The sequence below is a fragment of the Mus caroli genome, unplaced genomic scaffold (assembly GCF_978045245.1).
Source record: "Mus caroli unplaced genomic scaffold, Mus_caroli_1 scaffold_5, whole genome shotgun sequence".
Taxonomy (NCBI): domain Eukaryota; kingdom Metazoa; phylum Chordata; class Mammalia; order Rodentia; family Muridae; genus Mus; species Mus caroli.
The window spans coordinates 99,876,008-99,889,522 of NW_028227260.1; positions in this window are offsets into that span (position 1 = coordinate 99,876,008).

Consider the following 13,515-nt stretch of genomic DNA (forward strand, 5'->3'; position numbering starts at 1 on the left):
TACAGATCTCTCACTTGCTTAGTTAGAGTCACACCAAGGTATTTTATATTATTTGTGACTATTGTGAAGGGTGTTGTTTCCTGAATTTCTTTCTCAGCCTGTTTATCCTTTGTGTAGAGAAAGGCCACTGATTTGTTTGAGTTAATTTTATATCCAGCTACTTCACTGAAGTTATCAGGTTTATGAGTTCTCTGGTGGAATTTTTGGTGTCACTTAAGTATACTATCATATCATTTGCAAATAGTGATATTTTGACTTCTTCCTTTCCAATTTGTATCCCTTTGATCTCCTTTTGTTGTCTAAGTGCTCTGGCTAGGATTTCAAGTACTATATTGAATAGGTAGGGGCTTCAAGTACTATATTGAATAGGTAGGAGAGAGTGAACAGCCTTGTCTATTCCCTGATTTTAGTGGGATTAGCCCAGAAGCTCAGAATACCCAGGATACAATTTGTAAAACACATGAAACTCAAGAAGAAGGAAGACTGAAGTGTGGATACTTCGATCCTTCTTAGGATGGGAAACAAAATGCCCATGGAAGGAGTTACAGAGACAAAGGTCAGAGAAGAGACTGAAGGAATGATCCTCCAGAGACTGCCCCACCTGGGGATCCAACAACCACCCTACCCAGACACTATTGCGGATGCCAACAAGTACTTGCTGACAGGAGCCTGATAAAGATGTCTCCTGAGAGGCTATGCCAGTGTCTGACAAATACAGAAGTGGATGCTCACAGCCATCCACTAGACTGAGCACAGGGTCCCCAATGAGGGAGCTAGAGAAAGTACCCAAGGAGCTGAAGGGGTTTGCAGCCCCATAGGAGGAACAACAATATGAACTAACCAGTAACCCCAGAGCTTCCTGGGACTAAACCACCAATCAAAGAAATCACATGGTAAGACTCATGGCTCTAGCTGAATATGTACCAGAGACTGGCTTAGTTGCCCATCAATGGGAGGAGAGGCCCTTGGTCTTGTGAAGGTTCTATGCCCCAGGATAGGGGAATGCCAGGGCCAGGAATAGAAGTGGGTGGGTTGGGGAGCAGTAGAAGGGGGGAGGGGATAGGAGATTTTCAGAGGGGAAACTAAGAAAGAGGATAACATTTGAAATGCCAATAAAGAAAATATCTAATAAAAAAATAAAGGAATCATTTTTTTAAATCCAACACCATTCTTCATAAAAATTGAACCTCATATTAAATTTCACTTGAAAATACAAAATATAGCTAAAATATTCATTAACAATAAAAATGCCACTGGAGGTGTCCTCTTACCAGATTTCAAGTTATACTGAGATATGTAATAAAACAGCATGGTATTGACATGAAAAATAGGCATATTGATCAATGAAATATAACTGTTGGTTCAAATATAAGCCCACATTCCTATAGCCACTGGCTTTTTGACAAAGAGGTCAAAAATACACAATGGAGAAAAAAAATGTTACCTTCAACAAATGGCACTGTTCCAACTAGAATGCACAATGAAAATGATCTCAATTGCTCACCTTGCACAAAACTAAACTCCAGATAGCTCAAGAACCTAAACATAAGCCCTGATCCCCTGAATCTGTTAGAAGACAAAACATGGAATAGTCTTCAATTTCAGGCCAATGAAAGGACTCTCTCAGCAGATTCCAACGAGTATAGACATTAAGACCAACAACTCATAGATAAGACCATCTATAACTTAAAATCTTCCATACAGAAATGGATACAGTCATTCAAGTGAACAAACAGCTCATAATGGTTTAAAAAGGTTTGCTAGCTATACACAAAGAACTAAAAAACTAAACATCGAGAAAATAAATATTACAAATGAAAACTGGGGCAAGGAACTAAACAGACTTCTCAGGAAAGAAATACAAAAAAAATTGATAAATATGTTTTTTCATTTTTTATTAGATAGTTTCTTTATTTACATTTCAAATGTTATCCCCTTTCCTGGTTTCCCCTCTGAACACTCCCTCCCCCTATCCCCTCCTCCCTCCCCCTGCTCACCCATTCACCCACTCTTGCTTCCTGGCCCTCACATTCCCCTACACTGGAGCATAGAGCTTTCACAGAACCAAGGGTCTCCCCTCCTATTGATGACCAACTAGGGTATTCTTTGCTACATATGCAGCTAGAGTCATGAGTCCCACCATGTGTACTCTTTGGCTAGTGGTTTAGTCCCTGGGAGCTCTAGGGGTACTGGTTAATACAGAAGTGGATGCTCACAGGAGCACAGGGTCCCCAATGAAGGAGCTAGTGAAAGGACTCAAGGAGCTGAAGGGGTTTGCAACCCAATAGGAGGAACAATAATATGACAATTTTTTTTAAATGTTTGATACCATTAGTTATGTGAGAGATAAACCTGCCTTGAAATTTCATTGTGACTCATTCACAACACCTAAGACCAAATGAAAAGAAAGAAAAGAAGAGAAGAGAAGAGAAGAGAAGAGAAGAGAAGAGAAGAGAAGAGAAGAGAAGAGAAGAGAAAGAAGAAAAAAAGAAAAGAAAGAAAAGAAAAGAAAAGAAAAGAAAAGAAAAGAAAAGAAAAGAAAAGAAAAGAAAAGAAAAGAAAAGAAAAGAATTCTGGCATTACTTGATTTTGGTGTTGGGAATATTTACTTATTTACTATTTGTGGGGCCGCAACCCGGTACAACCATTATAGCAATAAGCAAAGAGGTTCCTCAAAAACCTGAATATAGATATACCACGTGAATGACATGGCTATCCCACTCCTTAGCATATTCCCAAAGGATCCTACATCCTACAGAGATATATTCTTATCTATGGTTTTTGCCCCTATATTCACAATAGCCAGGAAATTTAAATAGCCTAGGTGTTCTTCAGCTGGTTAATAGATAATGAAAACAAGGCACACACATGCAATGGAATGTCAGTTATTAATAAAGATGAAATTCACAAAAGGATGGGTGGGGCTAGATATAATCATTTTGAGTGAGATAATGCAGATCAAGAAAGATAAATGCCATGTGTTCTCTCTTATATGGAAATGCTAACTTTGACTCTTCAGATTTGTGAATATTGAAATTTGAAGTAGCCATAAAGGTCATAAAAATACTAAGAGGCCATGGTCACAGTGTATGGGAGGATTTTAAAGGAATGGGTAAAGAAAGCATCTGGTGTTAAGAGGGAAGGGGGGATAATAAAACAAAAAAATTAAATTTGATGGAAAATGGGAGACCAGCATAAAGGGAGTTATAGAGACGATAGAGGAGGATACAGTGAAGGACAGGTGTCAAGACTTTGGAAGAGCCATATGGAAACCTTGTAGGTTTCAAAATATATACAAATGTGAAAGTAGTGTAAATGGAGTTACCTTCTAATAGGTAGATAATTCCTCTTCCCAGATATTATAAAATATAAAATAGGCACTTAGCACACAATTATTCATTGTTGTTTGTTAATCATTAGTTTAACATTGTATCAAATGGATCAAATTGTTCTCAATAAGTAACCAAGATTAAAGTCTTTCAGTAGACACCCAAACACTAATGATATTCATGAAATTAACACTAGGTTTGATTACTCCAAAAATTATCCCTAAATATGTGTAAACAGCAAAAGCTACAAGAGAGTACATCTTTTTGTGCAACACAGTCTCTGTTTCTCAGTAAGAGACTGCTCTGCTCTGCTCTGCTCTGCTCTGCTCTGCTCTGCTCTGCTCTGCTCTGCTCTGCTCTGCTCTGCTCTGCTCTGCTCTGCTCTGCTCTGCTCTGCTCCTCACCATGTGAAGTGACAATGTAGGATAGTGAACGGACCAATGCTACCAAAAGTACATGTGATATATAGTGAAGGCTGCCATGATCCCTAGAGTTTAAAAAGTCTTCCCCTAGCAGGCAACACTAAAATTCAGACTGTGGTTCTAGTTGTGAAAATGGAGGGGAGTTAGGTATTAAAGGAGTAAAGAGCTTCGAAAACAGGAAGAAAACAAATGTGAAAGACAGCAGTAGGCAGATCCCCGGGAGCCATGGTACTGGAATTATAGAGCATAGAGGTTTGAGAAGTTATTTGTGAAACTATGATTTGAAGTCATATTGTACCATGCTTGGGTATAGAGGAAATAAAATGACATACAAGGCTCATTCAAGTTTTCTCGTTCTTGTGACACAGAAAATTAGAAATGATATTAAAATTTAGGAGGAAAGAAGGAAATGTAATGTATGTCAACAATTACATTCTCTTTAACTGTAAAAAAAGAATGAAATTGTGTCATTTGCAGGAAATTACATGCATCATCATATTAAGCGAATAGGGTCAGTGTCAAAAAGACAAATACATGTTTTCTATTATTTATTGTTCTTTTATTTTAAATGGATATAGAAAATATCCATTTAAAAATATGTATCTGATTATGACATGAAAGAAAAAGATAAACTCTCTAGGGAAAAAAGAGGAGAAGGATAAGGAAATATAGTTTAAGGGAGCATGGGTGAATATTATCAATGCACATTATATACTCATATGTAAGTGCCCTTATGTAACTACATACTGTGTATCATGGATGTGTGCAATGACTTTTTTAAAAACAGTGTCTCCCAGGCCATACTGGAACTCATTATGTAAAACAACCTGGTCTTGAACTCATAGAGACGCTCCTGCCTCTGCCTCTAGAGTATTGGAATTAAAGTATTTGCCACCACCAGCCCCAGGTACAATGACATTTTTAAAAGAGAAATTAATAAATAATTAGTTTTAAAACTATGGTATTAAACTACCCATCAGGTAGTCTGGCTTATTAAAACCAATTCCCATCCATCCTAAAGGAAACCCTGAGAGATTTACTAAGCCAATAAATATATTAGGAGTTGTCTGTGGACTAATGGAATGGAAATTCCTTAAGCATTGTTACAAAATTACACAGAATGTATACCACAAGAGATAATACAGGAACAACAACATCATTATGTGGCCCTTGTAACATTTACAATAATCTCAAAATTTTACATATTCTTGGTAATATAATAAGATACTTAATGAGCTGAAGATTGTAGGCAGATGATTTTTAGTACTGCCCATGTCTTAGTTATTTTAATACTGCTGTTACCAGAACACAAAATAACTTTTAAAAGCATTACTTATTTTATCTTGTGGTATCAGATGGGCCAGTCCAGGGTCACTTAGCCTGATCCAATTGGCTAGGGAATCTTGGCAGTGGAAGTTTGTGGTAGAGAAGACCCCTTCATCTCATAGACAACAAATATTCAAAGAATGAGACAAGAAACGGCTAGAAATAATAGGTCTATAAAGTTTGAAAAAAGGAAACTCACATGGCTAAAAATACGTGAAGAAATACTCAACATACCCTAGCAATCAGGGGAATGCAAATTTAAACTACTTTGAGATCTCATCTTACACCCATCAGAATGCCTAAGATAAAAAGTAAGTGACGGCTCCTGCTGGGGAGGGTGGAGAATAGAAGGAAAACCTGTCCATTGTTGGTGAACTACAAACCTGTACAGAACTATGAAAATTGGTGTGACACATCGAGACTAAGAAAGGAATTGATCTACATAAACACCCAACTATATTATTCCTGGGCATATATCCAAGGGATATTCTACCATAGAGACATCTGCTGAACTATGATCATTGCAGATCTCCTCATCATAAACAGAAATTGGAAACAACCTAGATGTTCCTCAACAGAAGAATAAATAAAGAAAGTGTGGTACATTTATGTAATGGAGTATTATCTATCTGTTTAAAAAAAAGAAGAAGAAGAAATCATGAAACTTGCAGGCAAATGGATGGAATGAGAAAAAAAAAAAAACACCCTAAATGAAGTATTCCAGACACAGAAAATGAATCTGCTCTATAGTTGATTATATGTGGATATTAGCTGTTACATTTATGATAACTGAGCCATTATCCATAGAAATGCAGGGTTTACCTATAGAATAAGCAACTGTGGGTAGGGGACAGATAAGTCTCCCTAGGAAAGAAAAACAGGATAAATTGTCATGGATAGATGGGAGACCATAATGGAGAGAACCAAGTTGGGAGAGGGGAGAGGGGCAAGGAAAAGGGTGATATGGGAAGAGACAGTTAAATAAGTTAAATAAGAGTCACGTGTAAGCTCTATGCCCCAAAATAGGGGAATGCCAGGACCAGGAATGTGAGTGGGTGGGTTGGAGAGCAGGGGGGAGGAGGAAGGGGATAGGGGATTTTGGAGGGGAAACTAGGAAAGGGGATAACATTTGAAATGTAAATAAAGAAAATATCTAATAAAAAAAGAAAAAAAAACTAAAAAAAGTCATTTGAGGAGTAGTTTGGAAAACTAATACAGTAAAAGCTTCCTAATTTTTTTTATGTATATGTATGTATATGTATATATATATATATATATATATATATATATATATATATATATAACATAGGAATGAAGGTGATCTAACTGAAATTTCCAAATAACTAGATAACTGGGGAGACAGTCTTAATAGGACACCTCTTATAACCAAATGAAGCTTCCAATCTCAGTATTGAGTTACATCTAATTGAGTTGCTGGCCAAAGGGATCCAATGGGGACCCCCAAACAACCCAGGCTGTTGCCAAGATGATAGGTTCTTTCTACAACATGACAACAATGCCCCATTGTAGAGGACAGTACCTACAAAACTCATTGAGCATTAAAAATCAAACTGGGGGCTACACAGAGCCTTTACCCCTAACATTCCAGCATCTTTATTACAAAAAGGTACTCTGCATGCTCCCAAAAGAGAAATGTAAAGACAAAACCAGCCACAAAGCCTTTGATCTACAATACTATCCTACCTACAAGATATGTTAGCGCAATGGTGGCACAAAGCTTGTGAGATTAACTTGACTTCAGTCCCCCTCCAAGAGATGAGACCCATTCCAACACTGCTTAGATAATCAAGAACTTGAGTGTAGATAGTCCAGGGATTTAGAGCAAAACCAAATACTACTGGTCTAAAAATAAGTAGCAATAAAATTACTCTTAATGTTATTCTGCTATACCCATAGATCCATGGGAACAAATACAGAGGCCCAGAGCCAAACCTTGTGCAGAGAGTGAAAGACCTTGGAACATTCAGCCCTAAATGAGTATCTCCATTAAATTCTTCCCCTCAGAGCTCAGGGAACCTTGTAGAACAGAAGGCATAAAGATTCTGAGAGCCAGAGGGGATGGAGGACACCAAGAAAAGCTCATATGAACTCACAGAAGCAGAGGCAGCATACATAGGGTTCACGTGGGTCTGTACCAGGTCCTTTGTGTATATATTGTGGCTTCCAATTTAGTCTTTTTATGGAACTCCTGATTGTGTGAAAAAGAGGGTCTCTGTTTCTTGTACCTTCTCTTGGACTTTTTTCTTCTGTTTGTTTGGCTTGTCCAACTCTGATGCATTAGTATTTGTTTTATCTTATATTTTCTTTTAGTATGTTATATTTGTTATATTTTATTATTATCCCTTAGAAGCCTGTTTATTTTCCAATGAGAGACAGAAAGGGAGTGGATTCAGATGGGCAGAGAGGAGGGGAGTAACTGGGAGGAATAGAGGGGGAAATCTCTCTTCAGTAAAAGGGGGAAAGAGAATCACGGACTCACTTCATTGGCCTATTTCTTCGCCCTTCTTTCCAAGTTCCCATACAATCTTTTGTCTAGGTTATCAAAATATGAGCTTTGGGGGACATTGTATATTCAATTAAAATACCTATCAATTGTTATGATATTGCAACTATATGGAAATGTTATCCTTAGGTGCGCATAGTGGAGTAAAGAAGGAGACAACACAATGTCCTGCTAAAACATATGAATCAACTCTGGTGACATTTGAGATATTTAGAGTAGAATATTGGCCACTGGTTTTTAAACTCGATTAGGAAAGCAAGAATATTATAATGTAATTTTCAGTATGACACTGAAAGATCTTAGGAGTAACTGTTGAAAACTATCCAGATGTTGTAATAGGTTCTAAAGTGTTATAGAATTTCCCAATTCTAATGAAGAATCATCTATTATAGAGAACTTAAGAAAAAGTCCTAAGAGTAAAATAGTTTGTTCAATGACCTGAAATAATTATCTGAAGTTCTGGGATCCCAAAAAAATGGGGGCATTTCCAGATAGTTGTATATTGAGAAGGAATAATATTTCAACTTGGTTTCACTTTCATTATAGTGAAAGTTTTTGTGATATTGAAAAGGAATTGAGGCAATAGCTACATAAGATGAGAAGTGTAAAGTCAATTAATCCCTTCAATTATTTTAAACAGATATGTCTAACTTGGAATAATCCCAGAAGCAGCTTTGGGCCCAAAGGTGAGAGATTTCATATCCAAAGACAGAGAAGGTTAGATATTGGCTAGTGGCCAAATTACAAATCCAAGGACAATAGTATTCACTTAATTAGAGGTCACTAAATCCAATCTCCTAAGCAGAGTCAGTGTGAGCACAGAAGAGCCCAGGGAGATCATAAAACATATTAACACTGGAATAAATAATTGGAAAATTCCTAGAACTATATCAGGTCCAACTTCAAGGTTATATCCAAGGAGAATCAGCATTCTCCCATAATGCACCTCCTCGGACAGAGATAAGCAGATTGTAAAAGGAAACACAATGTTACATTAGGACAGAAGATAGCATAAACAAAATGTGTTACTAGTTACAAAAAAATATTGCAATAACTTAAGACAAAGGGGCAAAGAAAGGCTTCCTGATAGACTCAAGAGGAAAATAATCTTTCTGTTTATAACTTCAGCCTCTTTATTCTGATTGTATCTCTTCAACCCAATGCAGGAAAGTATATTGCAATTAAATATAAATGTGGTTATTGTTGTTAGTAGTAGTAACAATGTCTAAAACTCTGAATGTTACTGTGTATGGTCAGAAGCAAATGACTATCATTTCCATCAATTTCTTACATTAAAATGCAAATTAGGTAGTTTGTCTATAGTATGGAAAGAAAAGTTGATTGGGTTCCTTTGGGGAATTTCCTGGAATGGAATCAGCTCACAGGAATCTAGCTGCTCAGGACTGCCCACTTTGAGGCAAGGGGGATGGGTCAGCCCCCCTGGGGAGCACTGGCTCACCAGAGAACTATTTTCTTTCCTATGTTTGGCTTTCCTAGTTTGTCAACACAACTTGCTTCAGCAGTTGTTTTTCAATAGCAGTGGCAAAGTCCTACATATCTACACAAGACAAAGAGATAGAATGACCTGCTGAGAAGTTACACAGCTCAAAATGGTTAAGGCTAAAAGTAAAAAATATCCATGACTCTCTAGTCACTGTTTCTGTCACAAAGCACAATCTCTGCAAATGAGCAGAAATCATGAACACAGATGTGTGTGAGCACAGAGATATACATAGCTCATAGTGGATTCACTAAGGCATAAGCTAATGCCTCCTGATTGCATAAGAAGAACAGAAGTGAGTATTGGGTTATAAAAGCCACACAATTAAGAAAATGGAAATACTGGCATTCAAGAATACAAGCAAGATTGGAGAGAGTATGCTACTTGTAAATGGTGAACAGTAAAGGCAGATCAGGAACTTGTTGTAATGCCTCTCTCTCTCTCTCTCTCTCTCTCTCTCTCTCTCTCTCTCTCTCTCTCTCTTTCTCTACTCCTTCCTCCCTTCCTTGCTTTGTTTCCATCTTTCTATTTTATTCTTTTTATGATATTCAAAATACTTTTACATAGTACCTTCCCATATGCTACCTAACAGGCTCAGTCCTCCAAACAGTAAGAAGTAGTTTAAAATGTGCATGACAAAAACGTGTAAACACACTCATTCTTTACATTAAAAACCAAACCACGTGTGGCCAGGAAGGTGGGTCAGTGAGTGGGTGAAGTGCTTATTACACAAGAATGGGAACATGCACTCAGATCCTTAGCTATCATATAAAAGTCAGGAATGCCACATGCGCCTATAACAGCAGCTCAAATAGATGACAGCTGAGGCAAGCCAATTCTGGGAGCCAGCACAGCCCAGACATTATGCTCCAGTTTCAGTGAGAGACACTATCTCAATAAATGAGGTGGAGAGGTAAATGAGGAAGACATCTTCATGACAACTTCTGGCCTAAATATGTGCACATGCACACACACACACACACACACACACACACATGCCCATGCCTGTACATATGTGTTTATACATACATACAACACATACAACAACAATAACAATGAAAATGAAGTTAATACAAGAGAAAGTGGGAAGAGACTCGAACACATAGCCACAGGGGAAAATTTCCTGAACAGAACACCAATGGCTTATGCTCTAAGATCAAGAATCGACAAATGGAACCTCATAAAATTGTGAAGCTTCTGTAAGGCAAAGGACAAAATTGGAACCAACAGATTGGGAAAAGATCTTTACCAATCCTACATACAATAGAGAGCTAACATTCAATATGTACAAAGAGCTCAAGAAATAGACTCCAGAGAACCAAATAACCCTATTAAAAATGGGGTACCACCCTTCCAGTCTGCGCCAGCATGGGGGCACCTTGGGCGCAGAGTCTGCAGACACCCCCAAGGTCCCCAGAGGACTCTCCACGGGATCGTAGGACCTCTGGTGAGTGGAACACAACTTCTGTTCCAATCCAATCACGCAGGACCTGAGACAGCATTAATTAGGGAAGCAGAAAACACCGCCTGAAGAGGATCAAAAGTCCCTTCCAGTCGGCACCAGCAGAGACACACTTTGGGCATGGAGTCTGCAGACACCCCTAAGATCCCCAGAGGACTCTCCATGGGATCTTCGGACCTCTGGTGAGTGGAACACATCTTCTGTTCCAATCCAATCACGCAGGACCTGAGACAGCATTAATTAGGGAAGCAGAAAACCTGGCCTGACCAGGTTCAGAAGTCCCTTTCCGTCAGCACCAGCACTGGGGCACCTTGGGCGCGGAGTCTGTGGACACCACCAAGGTCCCCAGAGGACTCTGGTGAGTGGAACACAACTTCTACCAGGAGGCAGGTTTGAACACCTCTGGGCACCTTACCTGCAAGAGGAGAGCTTGCCAGCAGAGAGTACTCTGACCACTGAAAGTCAGGAGAGAGCTAGTCTCCCAGGTCTGCTGATAGAGGCTAACATAATCAACAGAGGAACAAGCTCTAACCAGAGACAATTATAACAACTAACTCCAGAGAGTACCAGATGTCAAAAGGCAAATGTAAGAATCTTACTAACAGAAACCAATACCACTCACCATCATCAAAATGCAGCACTCCCACCCCACCCAGTCTTGGGCACCCCAACACACCTGAAAAACTAGACCCGGATTTAAAAGCATATCTCATGATGATGGTAGAGGACATCAAGAAGGACTTTGATAACTCAATTAAAGAAATACAGGAAAACACTGCTAAAGAGTTACAAGTCCTTAAAGAAAAACACGAAAACACAACCAAACAGGTTGAAGTCCTTAAAGAAAAAGAGGAAAGCACATCCAAACAGGTGATGGAAATGAACAAAACCATACTAGACCTAAAAAGAAAAGTAGACACAATAAAGAATCGCTCCTGGGCATATATCCAGAAGATGTTCCAACCGGTAAGAAGGACACATGTCCACTATGTTCATAGCAGCCTTATTTATAATAGCCAGAAGCTGGAAAGAACCCAGATGCCCCTCAACAGAGGAATGGATACAGAAAATGTGGTACATTTACACAATGGAGTACTACTCAGCTATTAAAAGGAATGAATTTATGAAATTCCTAGGCAAATGGATGGACCAGGAGGGCATCATCCTGAATGAGGTAACACAATCACAAAGGAACTGACACAATATGTACTCACTGATAAGTGGATATTAGCCCAAAAACTTAGGATACTCAAGATATTAGATACAATTTGTTAAACGCATGAAACTAAAGAAGAACAAAGACCAAAGTGTGGACACTGTGCCCCTTCTTAGAATTGGGATCACAGCTACGAACTTTGTCTCTGTAACTCCTTCCCTGGGTGTTTTGTTCCCAGTTCTAAGAAGGTGCACAGTGTCCACACTTTGGTCTTCATTCTTCTTGAGTTTCATGCGTTTATCAAATTGTATCTTATATCTTGGGTATCCTAAGTTTTGGGCTAATATCCACTTATCAATGAATACATATTGTGTGAGTTCTTTTGTGATTGTGTTACTTCACTCAAGATGATGCCATCCAGGTCCATCCATTTGGCTAGGAATTTCATAAATTCATTCTTTTTAATAGCTGAGTAGTACTCCATTGTGTAAATGTACCATAATTTCTGTATCCATTCCTCTGTTGAGGGACATTTAGAGACTGCCGTATCCAGGGATCCGTCCCATAATCAGCTTCTAAACGCTGACACCATTGCATACACTAGCAAGATTTTGCTGAAAGGACCCAAATATAGCTGTCTCTTGTGAGACGATGCCGGGGCCTAGCAAACACAGGAGTGGATGTTCACAGTCAGCTATTGGATGTATCACAGGGCTCCCAATGGAGAAGCTAGAGAAAGTACCCAAGGAGCTAAAGGGATCTGCAACCCTATTGTTGGAACAACATGATGTACTAACCAGAACCCCGGAGCTCTTGTGTCTAGCTGCATATGTATCGAAAGATGGCCTAGTCGGCCATCAATGGAAAGAGAGGCCCATTGGACTTGCAAACTTTATATTCCCCAATATAGGGGAATGCCAGGGCCAAAAGAATGGGAATGGGTGGGTAGGGAAGTGGGGGGTGCTATGGGGGACTTTTGGGATAGCATTGGAAATGTAATTGAGGAAAATATGTAATAAAAATATTAAAAATCAAAAAAAAAAAAGAATTGGGAACAAAACACCCATGGAAAGAGATAAAGATATAAAGTTTGGAGCTGTGAAGAAAGGATGGACCATCTAAAGACTGCCATATCCAGTGATCCATCACATAATCATCTCCCAAACGCTGACATCATTGCATACACTAGCAAGATTTTACTGAAAGGACCCAGATATAGCTGTCTCTTGTGAGACAATGCCGGGGCCTACCAAACACAGAAGTGGATGCTCACAGGCAGCTATTGGATGGATCACAGGGTCCCCAATGGAGGAGCTAGAGAAAGTACCCAAGGAGCTAAAGGGATCTGCAACCCTATAGGTGGAACAACATTATGAACTAACCAGTATCCCAGAACTCTTGACTCTAGCTGCATATGTATCAAAAGATGGCCTAGTTGGCCATCACTGGAAAGAGAGGCCCATTGGACTTGCAAACATTATATGCCCCAGTACAGGGGAACGCCAGGGCCAAAAAGTGGGAGTGGGTGGGTAGGGGAGTGGGGGGGAGTGTATTGGGGACTTTTTGGATAGCACTGGAAATGTAAATGAGGAAAATACCTAATAAAAAATTAATTCTAAAAAAAAGAAAAAAGAAAAAAAGAAAACCCAAAGTGAGGCAACAATTGAGATAGAAACCCTAGGAAAGAAATATGGAACCATAGATGCGAACATCAGCAACAGAATACAAGAGATGGAAGAGAGAATCTCAGGTGCAGAAGATTTCATAGAGAACATCGGCAAAACAATCAAAGAAA